Source organism: Octopus sinensis, linkage group LG24, assembly GCF_006345805.1.
Source record: "Octopus sinensis linkage group LG24, ASM634580v1, whole genome shotgun sequence".
NCBI lineage: Eukaryota > Metazoa > Mollusca > Cephalopoda > Octopoda > Octopodidae > Octopus > Octopus sinensis.
In genome coordinates, this window is record NC_043020.1 from 28,488,053 (window position 1) to 28,505,876 (window position 17,824).

Consider the following 17,824-nt stretch of genomic DNA (forward strand, 5'->3'; position numbering starts at 1 on the left):
TTCTTCCTTGAAATGTCGAATTGTCTTGCATCATTCTGGCGTTGATAAAATAACAAAGTACTAATCAAATACTGATCGATTTAACTGACTATATTATTATTATTGTTGTTGTTGTGTTGGGTTGGCAGAATCTTTGAAATGCGAACAAAATGCTTTGAGGTATTTGGTTAAGTTATGAGTTCAAATCCTGCCGAGTTCAACTTCGCCTGTCATCCTTCCAGGAATCAATAAAGGAAGAACCTCTCAATTACTGAGGACGGATGGGGATTCACTGTAATGGATTGTGTTTCCACCCCTTTCGACTCTCGGGCCTCGTACCTATGTTAGAAATTATTGTTATTTATTTTGAAGTGCGGGGGATAGCAGAATCGGGAAAGCAACATCAAGCAAGAATGATTCTTCGATATACGTAGCCACGTTTCTATATTTAAATCCTGAAAGACAAAATTAACGCCGGCAAAATTTGGACTTGGAATATGACAAAGTGTCACAAAGTATCTTTGCTCGTTGCTCTACCAATTAATCACACTATTCTCTGTACTTTGCCGTATTATTCAGGTTCTGAGTTCAAAATCTGCCGGTGAATAATTTTCTCTTTGAAACCTTCTCCCAGCGACAAAATAAGTACTGTAGTCGACTATACCCGCCCCCACAGATTCTGTGGTCTTCTGTCTGTGTCATAAATCAATATTGTGTTGACTGAGACGTTGGGTTTCTTATAGTTTAGACTCTGGGTTCAAACCCAGCAGACCGTTGACATTTTACCTCTTTCTTTCCCTTTATTTTATTAGTTTGTCAAGGGCTCACCATATTCCTGGACCGATCCAATCTTCGCAAACCGTCTCTCAGAAATACTGATCTCGTTGCTCAACAGTTAAAGACATCGTCTTTATTATTTTAGTGTCGTTTGTCAAATTCATATTTGCTTTTAGTCAATTTCTGTTTTCGGTTTACAAAAACACACATGCCCCCCCCCCAGCCCTGGAGGTGTTGATTAGCTCTATGTTAGCCCTGACTGAGCAGACCTATGATGAAAGGAATTCCAGCCGTGACCACCCTGGTTATTTTTTTTCTCCCTGATGTAGCGTATCCTTACTTTATAGAGCGCAGTAGAGTCTGTAATTTGACGGAAATTATCTGTTATTTCTAGCTGGTTATATGTCTCTGAAAGGAAAAAAAAAACTCAGCTCGTTTGTCAATTAAGGAATTAATTACAGAACGTTTCGCTCAAACAAACGGACATAATGACTAGAAACTGCTTGATAACAGGCTTCGTCGGTGCCATAGAACACCTTCATGTCAAGTCGACATCATTTTTTTTAATCATCACATTAAACTCGCTTCCCAGTACAAGAGTCTGTCGGAACTGAAAGATATTGGCTGTCTGTTGTTTCTTCCACGGCTTCAATTCCGATTCTTCCGACGTTTTCATTTATGTGTGTTGTTGTTTTACTTCATTTTTGCCATTAAATAATTCGGATTATCCAAACATGAGTCCGCCGCCTTAAACTATTTTAACCCACTACATTCTGATTTCAAATCCTTTCCGGTTAACTTGCCTTTCCTTTCCACGAAATCGATAAAAGTTCCAACCAGTGATACACGGAATAGATTCAGTCGGCTTCGTGTTCTTCCTCGACAACATTTTTATAGATTTAAAAGAAAATATTCTTTTAAAAAAATACTCAAAGTTCTTCATAGATGCCCATTTTAATTAAGTACAAGAACAATTTTCTTATAAAGAGGAGGATATGCAGCCAATTGAATGACATTCCTAGAATTTGTTTCATTTATTTTAGAGGAATACAGACGCCATGATAATCCTGGTGGCATTTGAACTAACATTATCGTTTACCGTTTTGGTCATTTATGAACTTCACTGTTGGTTATTTGTATGGAGAGAAGCTGGGATTAAAGATTACTAGAATCTTAGTCCACTGATGAATTAATTTTTTCATTCATATCAATGTTTTTCAGCCCAACCACTTCTCTTTCAAATTATTGCTGTATTTCATATGGTCCTCATACACCATTCGATTCTATAAGTTCTGCTTTTGTACTTGCACACAATATATACATGGGTGGTTTGGTATTCTGTGGGTATTTGTGTGTCTATACACACATCCATACACACACACACACTACACAACACATTCTACTCATTGTCTAAGCAATTTTATATTATTTTGAAACCACTTGCACCCAAGTGTAAAGTTTCATTCAAGATGACATTGATCTCCTATCTCAGCTGTCCAAAACAAATGGTGTTATAAACCACTACACAAATATTCCTCTCGATTTAGGAATAACAACAGTTAAATATTCGGGTAAAAAAAAACCCAAAAAAGTGAGGTGATTTCCTGTAGATTTGGCCATGGTCTTCATACAGCTGTTTTCAGTCTTGAGAATAATACATTCTTTTTCAATGAAGGGATGAGGGACTATCTAGAAATTATAGCTACAGCCATGGGGACTAAGTTCACTCTAACATATGCAAACTTAAGTAATATGGTACTTGGAACAAAATCTGTAGCAAAAAGTAGAAGAAAATTACCATATTGATTTTAGAAGATATATAAAAGGACTCCTGGAAAGGTTGCTTGATGAGTGTTTTTATAATATGAACTAAATCTGTATTTAGTTTAAAAGAATTTTATGTTCTTCTGAATAATTTACATCAAACCCTGAAATTTACAAAGGTGATAAGTACTACAAAATTACTGTTTCTGGACACTATGTTGATTAAAAATAACATCAACGTCACAATGGATATATATTACAAAGATATAGACATACACCAGTACCTGAACTTATGCCATATGGCACATACAAAATATATCTATTTTTACTGTCTAGTAAGAAAAATCCATACTGTGTGATTGATGATCTAAATACAAGAAAAGAATGACTTGAATTCAAAAGATTTCTACTTAAACAAAAATTAGCATCCCTCAGTTTTTCAAAAGGAATACATTTAGAACAAGTTGGAGGAACGCAAGATCTGGATAATAGCTTTTGTAATGACACATAAGCTATGTAATTCAAATATCTTTTTACATTGCTAACATAAACGTGCTAGTTATCAAAGTAATTACTTAAAGGATTTAATTACCAATGGAATACTTCTTCAAAGCAAATTACAACCGGAAAACTTGAAACAATTGTTGACAAAGCAAAGTTTGATCTATATAACTCCAATAAAAATTTCACAGTATCTACGTAGCTAGACTGGAAATTCCTCTCAGGGTATGCAAGTTCACCAGCAGCAAGTTAGGGACCATTATATCAGGCAGACAAGTCCTATTAAATGGTCATTGTGGTACGTGTCAGTTTATACATGCTGGTCATTACATCAACTAAAAAATCTGAATACAAATATTGACAAATGCAACTGTAAAGTGCAAAAGCTGAAATCTGACTTACTGTATCAAATGCCCAAATTGTAAAGAAATACATATTGACTAGACTGGGAGTTTAGCTCTGTGCATGTGAGTTCACCAGCAGCAAATTATGGACCTTTATGTCAGACAAAATTTGGAAACCTGCTGCAATAAAAATTTTTAATAATCCCTCTTTTGGAACTGTGAATGAAATTGAATTAAAAGAAGGGTAAAAGAAAAGTATTTTACTGAAGTTCAAACCAGTTCTGAATGAATTTGAATTTAATTTGATCTCAAAATAACATTCACTAGAAATTTGTTGTAGTCCAGAAAGTATTTTATAGACTATCTTCCTTTAGCTATATATTCCTCCAGGTAATATCATATACAGTTACGATTGCCATGCCACTACCTGAAAATTAATGGTACTTGTGAAGAAAATAAGATGGAAAAATCTAGCTATGGTAGAACATGTTTCACTAATGTAATTGTCTCCACACAATTTTATAAAATACACACTGTGTGTGTATGCTTGTATATGAGCATGTAAATGTATGTGTATGCATATATGTACCTATATGTTTGTATAGTATGTGTATGTATAGTGTATATATATATATTTATTCATATGTGTGTGTTGCATATATATATATATATATATATATATATATATAGTCAATAAAACATATCAGAAATGAAGCACACACTAAAATATAGAGCAATAATTATTACAACAAAAATTTTAACCATGAGCATAAAGCCTATGGCTTTGTGGATATGAAAGTTTTGGTAATTTTGTCCAAAATTTTAATTTGTGTTATGTATATATATATATATATATATATATATATATGAATGTTTATGTGTATATTTATGCATATATAAATGTACATGTGTCTTAGTAAACTATCTCCTTTCAATTTCTTTCCCAGCTATATTTAGCTGATACCTAACTTCTAGTTACACAATACAATTTCCTGGCTTGTCTTTTAGCATTTATGGCTGTTGCTACTCTACCATTCCACCATCATATCATCTTGCATCTGGAGCCTTGCTGCAACCACACAGTCTGTGACTTGCAGCAAGTTACTTCATCAAAACTCCCAGATATTCTCTGTATTTTAGGTTTCAGCTCATGTATCGCCCCTATTTCTCTGAATCTATGTCTACTAGTAACATCTTTCCTCTTCCATATTTTCCTTCGATCGTGGCCATTGCCAGCCTCACCTGGCACCTGTGCCAGTGGCATGTAAAAAGCACCCACTACACTCATGGAGTGGTTGGCGTTAGGAAGGGAATCCAGGTGTAGAAACACTGCCAGATCAGACTGGAGCCTGTTGCAGCCTCCTGGCTTCCTAGACCCCGGTCGAACCGTCCGACCTGTGCTAGCATGGAAAGCGGACGCTAAACGATGATGATGATGTCTCTGGATCTATCTAGCCCTAACTCTCACATCACTAATCTATGTTCAGTGGCACATTCATTGCCAAAGAAAGCATTGGTATTCACTGTCGTCTGTGTCTTTCATTTCCTGGTGACTGTGAGGTCTGTGTAAACTTGCATGTTTGCTTGGATTAGTAAATGACCAGGTGTCTGTTAAGTTTTCTGCTGTAAATGGTTACCATATTTCCCAGTATACTAGTTGACCAAGTATATAGTGTAAACATACAAACTTGGTCATTATCTTTCCAAATCCTGCTGTATTTCACATGGAATTTTTGGTTGTCCAAAATCGTCTTTGTGTAAAAGTCAACCCACCTTTCTTTGGCAATAAATTTTGGTCTGCAAAATTCAGCTTATGAGCTGGAAAATATGGTAGATCCCTCTTCATTGTTTGTACGGCATCCATAACCTTCATGAATACTATAGTAGCCATGGTGCAACCCAGCATGTCTTTTACAGTCCCTAATAGTGGTAATGAGGTTCCCTATTTGTTACTGAGATAGTCTATAGGTATAGACAAAAGTATAGAGTAGCCCATCAGATTAATGTAAAATTGTTTTTATTATAACTGAACATGAATATATATATATCTCAAATCGTTGTCATTGTTTAACGTCCATTTTCCATGCTGGCATGGGCTGGATGGTTCGATTTGGGGTCTGGGAAGCCAGATGGCTGCACCAGGCTCCAATCTCATCTGGCAGTGTTTTCTACAGTTGGATGCCTTTCCTAACGCCAACCACTCCGAGAGTGTAGTGGGTGCTTTTTATGTGCCACCGGCACAGGGGCCAGACGGGGCTGGCATTGACCATGTTTGGATGGTGCTTTTATGTGCCACTGGCATGGGAGCCAATCATGGTGGCACTGGCATCGACTATGTTTGGGCAGTGGGATCAATTCATTCAACTAAAAATTCAAGGCAGTGCTCCAGCATGGCCACAGACCAATGAACGAAACAATTAAAAGATAAAATATATATGGTACATGCCGCTGGCATGTGAAAAGCATCATTTGAGCATGGTCGATACCAGTGCCCTCTGACTGGCACCCATGCTGGTGGCACATAAAAAGCACCTTTCAAGTGTGGTCAGTGCCAGTGCCGCCTGTCTGGCCCCCATGCCAGTGGCCTGTAAAAAGCATCCACTACACTCTCAGAGTGGTTGGCATTAGGAAGGGCATCCAGCTGTAGAAACCTTGCCAGATCAGATTGGAGCCTGGTGCAGCCTCTTGGCTTGCTAGTCCTCAGTCAAACTGTCCAACCCATGCCAGCATGGAAAGCAGACGTTAACGATGATGAGGAAGAGGAGGAGACAGACCTCCATGCAGTTCCTATCAAATTCATTCACAAGGCATTGGGTCAGCCCAAAGCTATAGAAGAGGACTCTTGCCCAGGGTTCCATGCAATGCAACTGATCAGGAAACCAGGTGGCTGCAAAGCATGGATTTTAACCCCATGCCATGGCTTGTGCCTGATGAACAAGATAATATATTCTAGAAACTGAGAGAATAATATGTTCCTACATTATACTAAATACACGCAGGAAATGTATATATATATAACCTCATGGCATTGGTGAAAGGCAGTGATTACAGGTGTCCCTGGTAGATAAGGTATATCAGAAAGGTGATTTAACAATAAAACAAAAGCTATATCTTGATAGCTTATCAATCTCAATTTATTTCATTGCCATTTAATTGGTGGTGTTTACTGAATAAATAAGCCACAATAACGAATATCGTGAATATCGAATATAAGTCTGAGTTAGACTCATAGCATGATCTGTATTTTAAAGAGTGATGTCAGCAGAAACAGTGATGTTTCATGGAGTCTTGGAACATGCTTTCTGAATGTTGATCAGTTGTGCTTACAGACTCTCTCAAATGGGAAGCTTTTGAACCACCCTCATCATTGAACTTCCATGTACCATGCTGGCATGGGTTGGATGGTTTGACAGGATCCAATGGGTCTAAGGACTGCATCATGCTCCAGGGTTTGCTTTGGTGTGGTTTCTCCAGCTGGATTCCCTTCCTAATGCCAACCACTTTACAGAGTGTCGGAGTGATTTTTTTTTTCGTCATTCCACCAGCCGTAATGAGGTTGTCATGCAGCTATGAATTCCAAGGATGAGGAAGCTTTATGCTCGATGATGGACTAAAGTATGAGAGAATTGAGCAGAGCAGGTCAGAGGAACGACATAGCTATTCATGTTTATAAAAAGACAGGATGAAAATGATCAGTTGGAGCTGGAGAAAGGTAAACAGTGGTGATAAGGGAGTCCGGGTGGCCCCTCAAGGTACAGGTTGAGAAGTGAGCGGGGACAGAGGAATTAGGAGTGGGAGTTTGCAAGAGTATATGAGGGAGTGACGGGTAAGGAGTCTAGGTGAGGGAGGTAGACAACAGCTGTAAAGATTGGGGTAGGGTTGAAGGGTGGATGTAGTGAATGGTAGTTACTCCGGAGGAAATGACTTCCGTGATGGTTAAGTGTTCAGACCTGCAAGAATTGGACCTATGTTGCCGTTTTTTCCCCCCAATGTGCCAGGGACCAGTAATATTTCTTAGTAATTTATACCAGAAGCAATATATATATATATATAATGAATATAAGAAAAGTTGACAATTTTTTTTAATCTTATATTTATTTTGTAAACAAATAATACAATATTACATAAGCATCTTATAAGCATTTTATAATGTTTCTTTCTTTTCTGGAAACTCCCCATGTACCAACAGCTTATGGCTCGCAGACCGGCACCAGTCTGCAGACCACCACTTTGAGTAGCACTGGGCTGCAACAGTTATCTTATATTCTAAGCAAAATCTCTTCTCATTGTTGTCTCTGCGCACCCCATTACATGGTTTTCAGTGAACCCAAGTCTGTTGGTGACCCCTTGACCCAGTATAAATTTCTATTGCATAATATAATTTGTACCTCCACACACACATACACAGATGATGTATTGGAGCAGCTTTTTTTCCGTTGAATGGAACAAAGTAAATATTTCCTGCAGATCAATGATGGAATGTGGAGGCATATGGCCTAGTGGTTAGAGCAGCGGACTCGCAGTCAAGGGATCGCAGGTTCGAATCTCAGACCGGGCGATGTGTGTGTTTATGAGTGAAACATGTAAGCTCCACGCGACTCCGGCAGAAGGTAATGGCGAACTTCTGCTGACTCTTTCGCCACACTCTCTCTCTCACTCTTTCCTCCTGCATCTTGCAGCTCACCTGCGATGGGCCGGCGTCCCGTCCAGGTGGGGAACCTATACACCAGGGAAACTAGGAAACTGGCTCTTATGAGCCAGGTATGGCTCGAGAAGGAAGAAACAATGATGGAATAAAATGCAATACTGAAGCTGACTGGCCAGGATTTGAACTCATTCATTAACCAACAAAAGAAACTACTGCTCAGCATGTTACCCTCTGTGCCACCCTTACACACCTGATTATAATATCGCAAAAATTGTATTGAGATAAAAGTAGCAATAAAGAAGATTCCAAATTTTGGCACAAGGCCAGTAATTTGGGGGCGGCAGCGGTGGTGCTGATGCTGCATGATTATATGTTTTATTATTTTATTTTGCATGTTTTTGAAATAACTAAAGATTGAAGTCATGCAAAATGTCATAATATAAATTTGTGGAGATTAGTAAAAAGTTTGTTGCTTCGTTATCACTGACAAGTGTCCATGCAACATCTTGCAAGAAGTCAATCAATTCAATAACTGTTTCCCTCAGCTCACAGCATAGCAAGTGAGCTTGGTAGGCCATCGTGCTTACGGTACTAGACTGGAATTGGGAATTTTGAAAAGCAGACATGACTGATGATTCGGAGGAGAATGTTTTTGTTTTTTTTTTTGGTTTTGGCTTGTTTTGTTTTGTTTTTTTCTTTTTCTTTGGGTGTGTGATAATAATTATGGTAAAGGAATTTCTGATTTCAGACAGTTTGAGTTCCAATATAAAAGGCTTATTGGTTGGAAACGTTTATTTGGAGCTGAAACAGCCAACTTGGTATGCAGGATGAAACACACACTCACACATTTGTATATACTTGTATGTACTCATATATATATGTATATGTGTGTGTGTGTGTGTGTACACACTCACTCACATTTGTGTGTGTGAGTGTTATGTATACATATACACACACATGCATATGTATGTATACATTTATATATACTTGTATGTACTCGTATATATATATGTGTGTGTGTGTGTGTGTGTGTGTGTGTGTACTCACACACTCATATTTGTGTGTGTATGAGTGTTATATATAAATATACACACACACGCATATGTATGCATACATTTGTATATACTTCTGTGTATACATATACACAAACATGTGTCTGTATATGTATGAGTGAAAATATCTATCTCTCTATATATCTACACACACACATACACTTGTATATATGTATGCTCACACAAGCACGTGAACCCTTCCCCCAGCTCTATATATTCTAGATGTGTGATTAAGAAGTTTGTTTCCTAACCTCGTGTCTCTGAGTCCGTCCCACTGTGTGACACCTTGGTCAAGTGTCTTGCACTCTAGCCTTATGAGTCAATTTAGTAGACAGAAACTGCAAGAAACCCATCATGTAGACACAGACACACACATATATATATATACATACATGTATACTTCCTTATATACACTTACCTATGTGTGGAGGCACATGGCCTAGAGGTTAGAGCAGCGGACTCGTGGTCGAGGGATCGTGAGTTCGAATCTCAGACCGAGCGATGTGTGTGTTTATGAGCAAAACACCTGAGCTCCACGCGGCTCTGGCGGAAGGTAATGGTGAACTTCTGCTGACTCTTTCGCCACACACTCTCTCTCTCACTCTTTCCTCCTGCATCTTGCAGCTCACCTGCGACGGACTGGCATCCCGTCCAATTGGGGAACCTATACACCACGGAAACCGGGAAACCGGCCCCTAATGAGCCAGGCATGGCTCAAGTAGGAACAAACAAAACTTAGCTATGTATAATAAATTAAAACTAAATTGGTGCATATACTGAGAATTATATAAAATCAAATATTCCAAGATTGCTATTATATCAAATAGACTCCTAAAATGGCTAAAAGGATATCTAGTTAAATTCAACATATGATTACATTAATTCACCCCTACATATAATTTCAAATGTATATGCACGTATCATAAGCAAACATATGCACATAATCAGAAACTTAAAAAAAAAACTAGAATTCAAGATGGTAGGTTTTCATGAAAGTAGACTTGCTGGTGATTAAATGATAAATGGATGCATAGCACATATGCTTCATGGATACTTCTGGAAATATAATTCTCTATATGTATCTGTGCACACAACAACTGTATATTAAAAATACAGGCTTAGATGTACAACGAATTAAATAAAAATACTTCAAGGCAGCTTCTGCATCAAAATAGATTTACATCTGATTAAAGAGGTATGCAGGCATATCATATCATGTATATACATATATATCTATATATATGTATATATACATTCATGCTTACATTGATAGGTCTCTGCATATGGTTACATATGTATCTGTGTATATTAATATCTAAAAACAGACTTATAAGCCAGGAATAAGAAAAAAAAAAACTTCCAAGATAGCTTTTGCATTGGAATAAGTTCACAAATGATTAGATGCTCACCTTGGATTTTGTTTCCTCCGTTCTGTGTGTGTGTGTGTGTGTGGTAGACAATAATCTAGAAGCTAAAAATAAGCAATATTACAGCTGCAATACTGATGCTTTACAGAACCAGTATCTGATTCTGAAGGTACATTGCTTGGCACCTTGGGTAAGTCTTCTACCACGGTCCCAGGCTGACCAATGCCGTTCAAGTGGATTTGGTAGACAATAATTGAACACTGGTTATGGGTTCAATCCCAGTGTATGCTATCTTTGACAAGTGTTTAATAAAATAGAGCTGACCGATGTCTTGTGAGTGAATTTGGTGCACAGAAACTGTGCGGAGGTCTGTCATGTGTATGCATACACACACACACACACACACACACACACACACATTAAAAAAAGCTCTGTGAAGTGTGACATTTAACCCAGAGATCAGGCTCAGTAGTGACTTCCACACCCTGCTCCAGTGGCCAGTGTAGTGTGACACAGGGCATTGACTTTGGGATAGGCTCGTGGGTGGAATACAAGCTGAATAATGGAAATAATAACAATATACATAAAAAGGTAATTGAATGCCACACCTGTTTTAGATGCAGGTATGATTGTGCAGTAAGAAGCTTGTTTCCCAACCACATGGTTTCAGGTTCAGTCCCACCACATGGCACCTTCGGCCAGTGTCTGCTACTATAGCTGTGGGCCAACCAAAGTCTTGTGAGTTGATTTAGTAGATGGAAACTGAAAGAAACCTAATGCACACACACACACATAGCTATATACATGTGTGCATGTGTCATTGTGTTTGTCCCCCACCACCGCTTGACAACTGGTGTTTGTGTGTTTACATCCCCATGACCGTAACAGTTTGGCATAGAATTTCAATCGAATAATTGTCAGGCTTTAACACAAGTAAATGCTGGCATCAATCTGTTCAACTAAAACACTTCAAGGCGATGATCCAGCATGGCCGCAGTCTAATGACTGAAATATGAAAGGTATGTCCTCCAATGTAAGGACAGGCAATACGGTGCTAAGCATTTTGTCCAGTTTGCTAACGATTCTACCAACTCATCTCCTTAATAATAATGATGATGATGATAATGAAGATAATGAAATTATTTTTAATACAGTGGCAAATGTACTGGGGAAGGGGATTAGTTGATTAAATTTATTCCAGAATTTGATTGGTATTTAATTAGGTTGATTTAATTGACTATCTTCCCCCTACCCAATTAAAAAAAATTCCTTCCTCAAAATTTCTGGTTTTTGCTGTTTGACTGCTCTGAGAAAAATGTCCAATAACAATGATTAAAAAAAAACCCCCAAAACAATCGAATCAAACTAAAAAAATTTGAAGGATAACTGTGTCAATAATATTTGTAAAATGTATTGATCATTATCCGATCTATTAGAAATGTCCACAGAATTCATTGATTTCATGTCCTACGTAAACAAGCTATCAAAGCATGTAACAGACCAAGCTGTCCTCCCACAATCGTAGAAAGAGAGAGAGATCTCAAATGATTCAAATGGTAACTGTATCATATGGCCCAAGGTTCGTTAATAGGGGAATCCATCTTCTGAACCTGGTGCATTAAAAGCACAAGAAATGTTGCATACAAAATACAACGCCAGCAGGAACGGATAAACCAATATCTTATGATAATGATGACAATTGAAATAAGAGCCAGACACAACTCTTTGACTCTTTCAAATCTCTCTCTATATAAAGCTGAAATTGTCTGTGTATGGCAGGTTTGGTAGCCTTCAACTAACACTATCTCCTCCAAGACTCTGTGGCGCAAGTTGACCAAAATTGAGAGTATCATAGAAGAAGGCTTGCTCTTCCTTCCATAGAAGAAAAAATTCAAATCGGATCATGTTAACACCAAAAATTATTTACACCAAAAAGGTGCTTTTTTTTCTATGAAAATCCCTATTTTTTTAACGATTTTTTGACTGCTGTGTCGCCAATTTTCGGTGTATTTCAACCAGAAAAATGTTCACTTAAAGAGAATAACAAGCTACATAATGCAAAATTTTTACTTTTCAAAAATTCCAATTCTAAAGGGTCGAAACAAACCCGAGCAACTCTGGATGATACTGCTAGTAAACAATAAACGGACGCAAGAGGAATATGTTTCTGTTCATCCTTCTCTTTCTTGTCCGTTTTCACAGCCCTGGGGCTGGGTCAAGCTCCAATGTCTGCTTTGTTAGGGTTTCTGTGACTGGATGCTCTTCCTAATACCAACCACTTCACAGTGTGTACTGGGGCCTGTCTTTTAGTACCACCAGCACTGGTGAGCCCTAGTCGCTTCAGTAGGATTTGAACTCAGAATATAAAAAGCCAGAACACATATCACCAGGCACTCTGTCCTGTACTACACTAACCATTTCTGCCAGTCCACCCCGTATTTATTCCTATACTAGATTTTATTCCGACATTCGTTTCCTTGGAAACAGAATTGGAGGAATTAGTCAAATTTATTAAATACTTGAAAAGAAAAAAAGTCTTTGAAAGTGATGAGGCAACACATTGCCATGTCCACTCTGCATAAAGTGACCAGCAAAATGCAGCCAATACTACCACCACCACACTACTACTACTACTACTACTACTACTACTACAGCCAGGAACAATACTATCCATTAGTATTAACCTTTACAATCCCAGAATAGCCAGATTTAACACACAAAGAGATGTCTACAGAAGAATCTCTTGCCAAACGTTAGGCTTACAATCTATCTTCTTGTTCGACTGAGATTACAGTAACGACGGTGGTGGTGGTGGTAGTAGTAGTAGGAGGAGTCTTTATGTAGTGCTTCTGCACTATGGAAGAGTTAATCTCTCGTCAACATAATTTTGTTCTTTTTTCCTTCTGGGATCAATAACATAAGTACCACTTAAGTATTGACGATACTTCTTGTGCTTAAATTCCTGACCTTGTTCCAAAGTTGGAAATCTTCTTCATAATCATCATCATCATCATCATCATGATTCTTCATGATCATTATCCAAGACATGCCAAAAATGGCATTCTCACAGATCTAGGAGTTATCAGATATATATGTCTATCCTTTTAGAGTTCTTTGCTGTCCCCTAAGCAGGTGCTTATCTATGCTTCCTATGGTTCGGATGATAAATCTTTCTTCGGAGAGTACTCTCTTTACTCTTTACTTGTTTCAGTCTTTTGACTGCGGCCATGCTGGAGCACCGCCTTTAATCGAGCAACTCGACCCCGGGACTTATTCTTTTGTAAGCTCAGTACTTACTCTATCGGTCTCTTTTGCTGAACCGCTAGGTAACGGGGACATAAACACACCAGCATCGGTTGTCAAGCGATGCTGGGGGGACAAACACAGACACACAAACATACACACACACACATATATACATATATACGACGGGCTTCTTTCAGTTTCCGTCTACCAAATCCACTCACAAGGCTTTGGTCAGCCCGAGGCTATAGTAGAAGACACTTGGCCAAGGTGCCACGCAGTTGGACTGAACCCAGAACCATGGGGTTGGTTAGCAAGCTACTTACCACACAGCCACTCCTGCACCCATTGCAGTACATTGCTGATTAATGTTTCATGTGGGAGGCATTCGTCCTCTTTTCATTAATTCCTTTGATTCCATGTAGCAGATAAGACACCACCAAGAGGGGTCTTCACATGTCTCAGTCTTTGGCAATGGGTTGCAGTTGTCCCCAGGTGGAGCCACCTGCCAGTGCTTCAGTTTCTGTATCACATTAGGAAAGCAGAAGAAAAGGAAGAAAACATAAAGCTGGATGGTCAGAAGCTGAGCAGGTAAAAATATTTAAGTATTTAGGACAAATAAGGAGCACCTACCTCAGCTTCCCAGCTCTGATCAAACCGTCCAACCCATGCCAGCATGGACAACGGACGTTAAATGATGACGATGATGAACAAGTCAGGAAGGTTGCTGTGATGCAAATTACTCAAAGAATAAATAAAGCTAAAACAACATTTTATAAGAATAGAAAGGATTTTCACCCCAAAACAGATAAATATTATGTCTAAAATTGAGGCTAGTAAACTGCATTTCATATTTAGTCATGCACTGGAGCACAAGGCCTCATGGTTGAATCAACATAATATTGTACAATTAGCTGAGGGATTGGAGGCTCTTGCCCTGTTATTGGTTGTGTATTGTTTGTGACCAAAACACTTAGTTTTCATTGCCCAATCCTCTAGGATTGCAAGGAGTGTAGTTGATTGAAGCAACCTTGAATTTATTTCATTGACCTCAGAAGAGCAAAATTCAAATCTGACTCTGACAAGATTTGAACACAGAAAGCAGAACAATCAAATATGGTAAAACACTTTGTATATTCTTTCCAGGCGTAGCAGTGGGTGTGTGGTAAGTAGCTTGCTTACCAACAACATGGTACTGGGTTCAGTCCCACTGCATGGTACCTTGGGCAATTGTCTTCTACTATAGACCCCGGGCCGACCAAAGCCTTGTGAGTGGATTTGGTAGACGGAAACAGAAAAAAGCCCATTGTATATATGTGTGTGTGTGTGTATGTATATATATATATGTGTGTGTGTATATATATATATATATGTACGTGTGTGTGTGTATGTTTGTGTGTCTGTGTTTGTCCCCCCCAACATCACTTGATGACCGATGCTGGTGTGTTTATGACCCTGTAACTTAGCGGTTCGGCAAAAGAGACGGATGGAATAAGTACTAGGGTTACAAAAGAATAAGTCCTGGGGTTGATTTGCTCAACTAAAGGTGGTGCTCCAGCATGGCCACAGTAAAACGACTGAAACGAGCAAAAGAGTTTCTTTTCTACTCTAGGCACAAGGCCCGAGATTTTGGGGCCCTCTACCTTATAATATTGAGTAGAAGTGAGCTTCCAACGAACCAGGTCAGCCTCCCAGTTTTGCTAACTGATTGTGATCCTTTATCTCCAGTTATATCACCACTACTTGCGGGGGGGGGGGACAAACAAAACAAGATGCATAACTGTCACACAATCTCACCTCTACCCCATCCCCCCCACCTCTTACATTTACCTAAGTAAGAAAAATCAATGAGTTGCAAAAAGGATTTTGAACAGCTGCAAGAGTTTCTAATTGCTTCACAAAATGGCCTCTTTCTTTCTACTGTCAGACAATATTTATTTAGAATCTCGTTGTTTAGGCGCAGGCTTGGCTGTGTGGTCAGGAAGCTTGCTTTGCAACCACATGGCTTTGGGTTCAATCCCACAGCATTGCACCGTTGGCAAGTGTTTTCTACTGTAGCTCTTAGTCAACCAATGCCTTAGAAGGGAATCTGGTAAATGATGATGATTATGAGGCTGGTGGTGGTGGAGGCAGTGGTGCTGATGACGATGCTGATGGTGATGGTTATGCCGCTGCTGCTGATGATGATGACTATGATGACAATTATGATGATGATGAGGCTGGTGGTGGTGGTGATGGTGGTGCTGATGACGATTACAATGAACCCAGGTAACCATGCAGGACTAAGGTTGTGTTTATGTCTCTGTTCCACTCCATGAAATTGGTAGATGGAAAAGCGTTGTCTCTATGTTGATATCACTTTGTAAAACAGTTCTCTGTACTTCTCTCTCATGACTTAGAAGTTCAACAAAGAAATCGATAAACTAAGTACCAAACTTATGACTAGTACTAAAGTTAATACAATTAGCTAAAATCTCCTAAATGTAATACTGTAGCATGGCCATTCAATGACTCAAACAAATAAAAAAGAAAAGTGCTTGATATATTTGAATATTAATTGCCAACAGAATAGTAACAGCTGTTACCAAATTCTTTTTTCTTTTTCCTGTTTATTCTTACGTTAAGGAGATAAGATAACGGACTTTCAAGCCTCCAACTTGCTCGTTCTGACAGGACTGTATTCTACAACACAGCTTTTGGGTGTCCACTTTCCACCATGTCCCATTTACGAGGCAGAATGTTACCTCAAGCAAACTGGGGATCGATTTAGGGGTTGGTTAAGCGAGCGACATTTTATGTTGGGACAGTTTCTCACCTTTTGTAAATAAGGCTCACCACAGGCCCTTTGGCTTCGTCTGCAACCAAGATTTCTATACAAGCTACTTGTCTATCTTGGGTCACAGCAACAGTAAGTTCACAAAATATCTCTGAACAAGACTGGGTTGTAAATGATGTAAAAACTGTCTGGAGGACCTGAATCAATAACCATTCAGAAATGCTAAATATATTCTTTTCTTCTTTTACTTGTTTCAGTCGTTGGACTGCGACCATGCTGGGGCACTACCTATTTCTTTATTGCCCACAAGGGGCTAAACATAGAGGGGACAAACAATGGCAGACAAAGGGGTTAAGTTGATTACATCAACCCCAGTGCATAATTGGTACTTCATTTATCGACCCCGAAAGGATGAAAGGCAAAGTCGACCTCGGCGGAATTTGAATTCAGAACATAGCAGCAGACAAAATACCGCTAAGCATTTCACCCGGTGTGCTAACGTTTCTACCAGCTCGCTGCCTTATGGTGGGGCACTACCTTGAAGGGTTTTATCAGAATAGATTGACCCTACTACTTATTTTATTTTAAAATCTAGTACTTATTCTATTGGTATCTTTTCCCAAATGTTAAATTGCTGGGATGTAAACAAACCAATGCTGGTTGTCAAGTGGTGGCGGGTACAAACATAACCACAGGTGTGTGTGTGTGTGTGTGTGTGTGTGAATGAATTCCACACAGTTGCCATCTACCAAATTATCTCACAAGGCATTATTCGACCTGAGGCTGTAGTAGAAGACACTGTAGTACAATGGGACTGAACCCCAAACCACATGGTTGCAAAGTAAGTGTCTTTACCACACTGCCATGCCTGCACCTACATAGCAGTAAAATTTGGGAGCCATTGAATAAGATTGTCTCTGAGTAATGTGTTGCCTAAGAGAGGAAACACTGTAATGGTCTCAGGTCACTTCTTGTCTAAATGATTCATGGTTTTGATGACCAGCATCTGAGTGAGAATCTGCTGCCGTTTCATTGATTCTGAACCAAATAATTTATTCACACTGACCCAATTCACTCACTCAGCCGTTCGTAGGGACAGCTGTCCTGTCAATGAAGAACCGTATTTGATGACATACAACATGCATTTTCTCCTCTTGGAAAGTGTGTTTAAAAAAATCATCCCAGGTTGTCTATATGAAGTTGGACCTCTCATAAGCTAATTTTGTCCCTGACACTTTTCCCCCGAATATAAGCTGCTGAAATTGGGGTGTATCTAATATACCCTGCATCTTTCATACCATTAATACAGTATTTTACTTATGATAAAGTGTGGTAGGTATTAAAAAAAAGACACATTGTCTTATAATTCCCGT

The 17,824-nt window shown here is 38.9% G+C and overlaps 1 protein-coding gene across 1 annotated transcript in view; it reads left to right on the forward strand.

Annotated features, from left to right (window-relative positions):
- The window catches only part of LOC115223820 (TBC1 domain family member 25), a 39,070-nt gene that overhangs the window by 947 nt on the left and 20,299 nt on the right, over positions 1-17,824 (forward strand). The window lies entirely within an intron of this gene.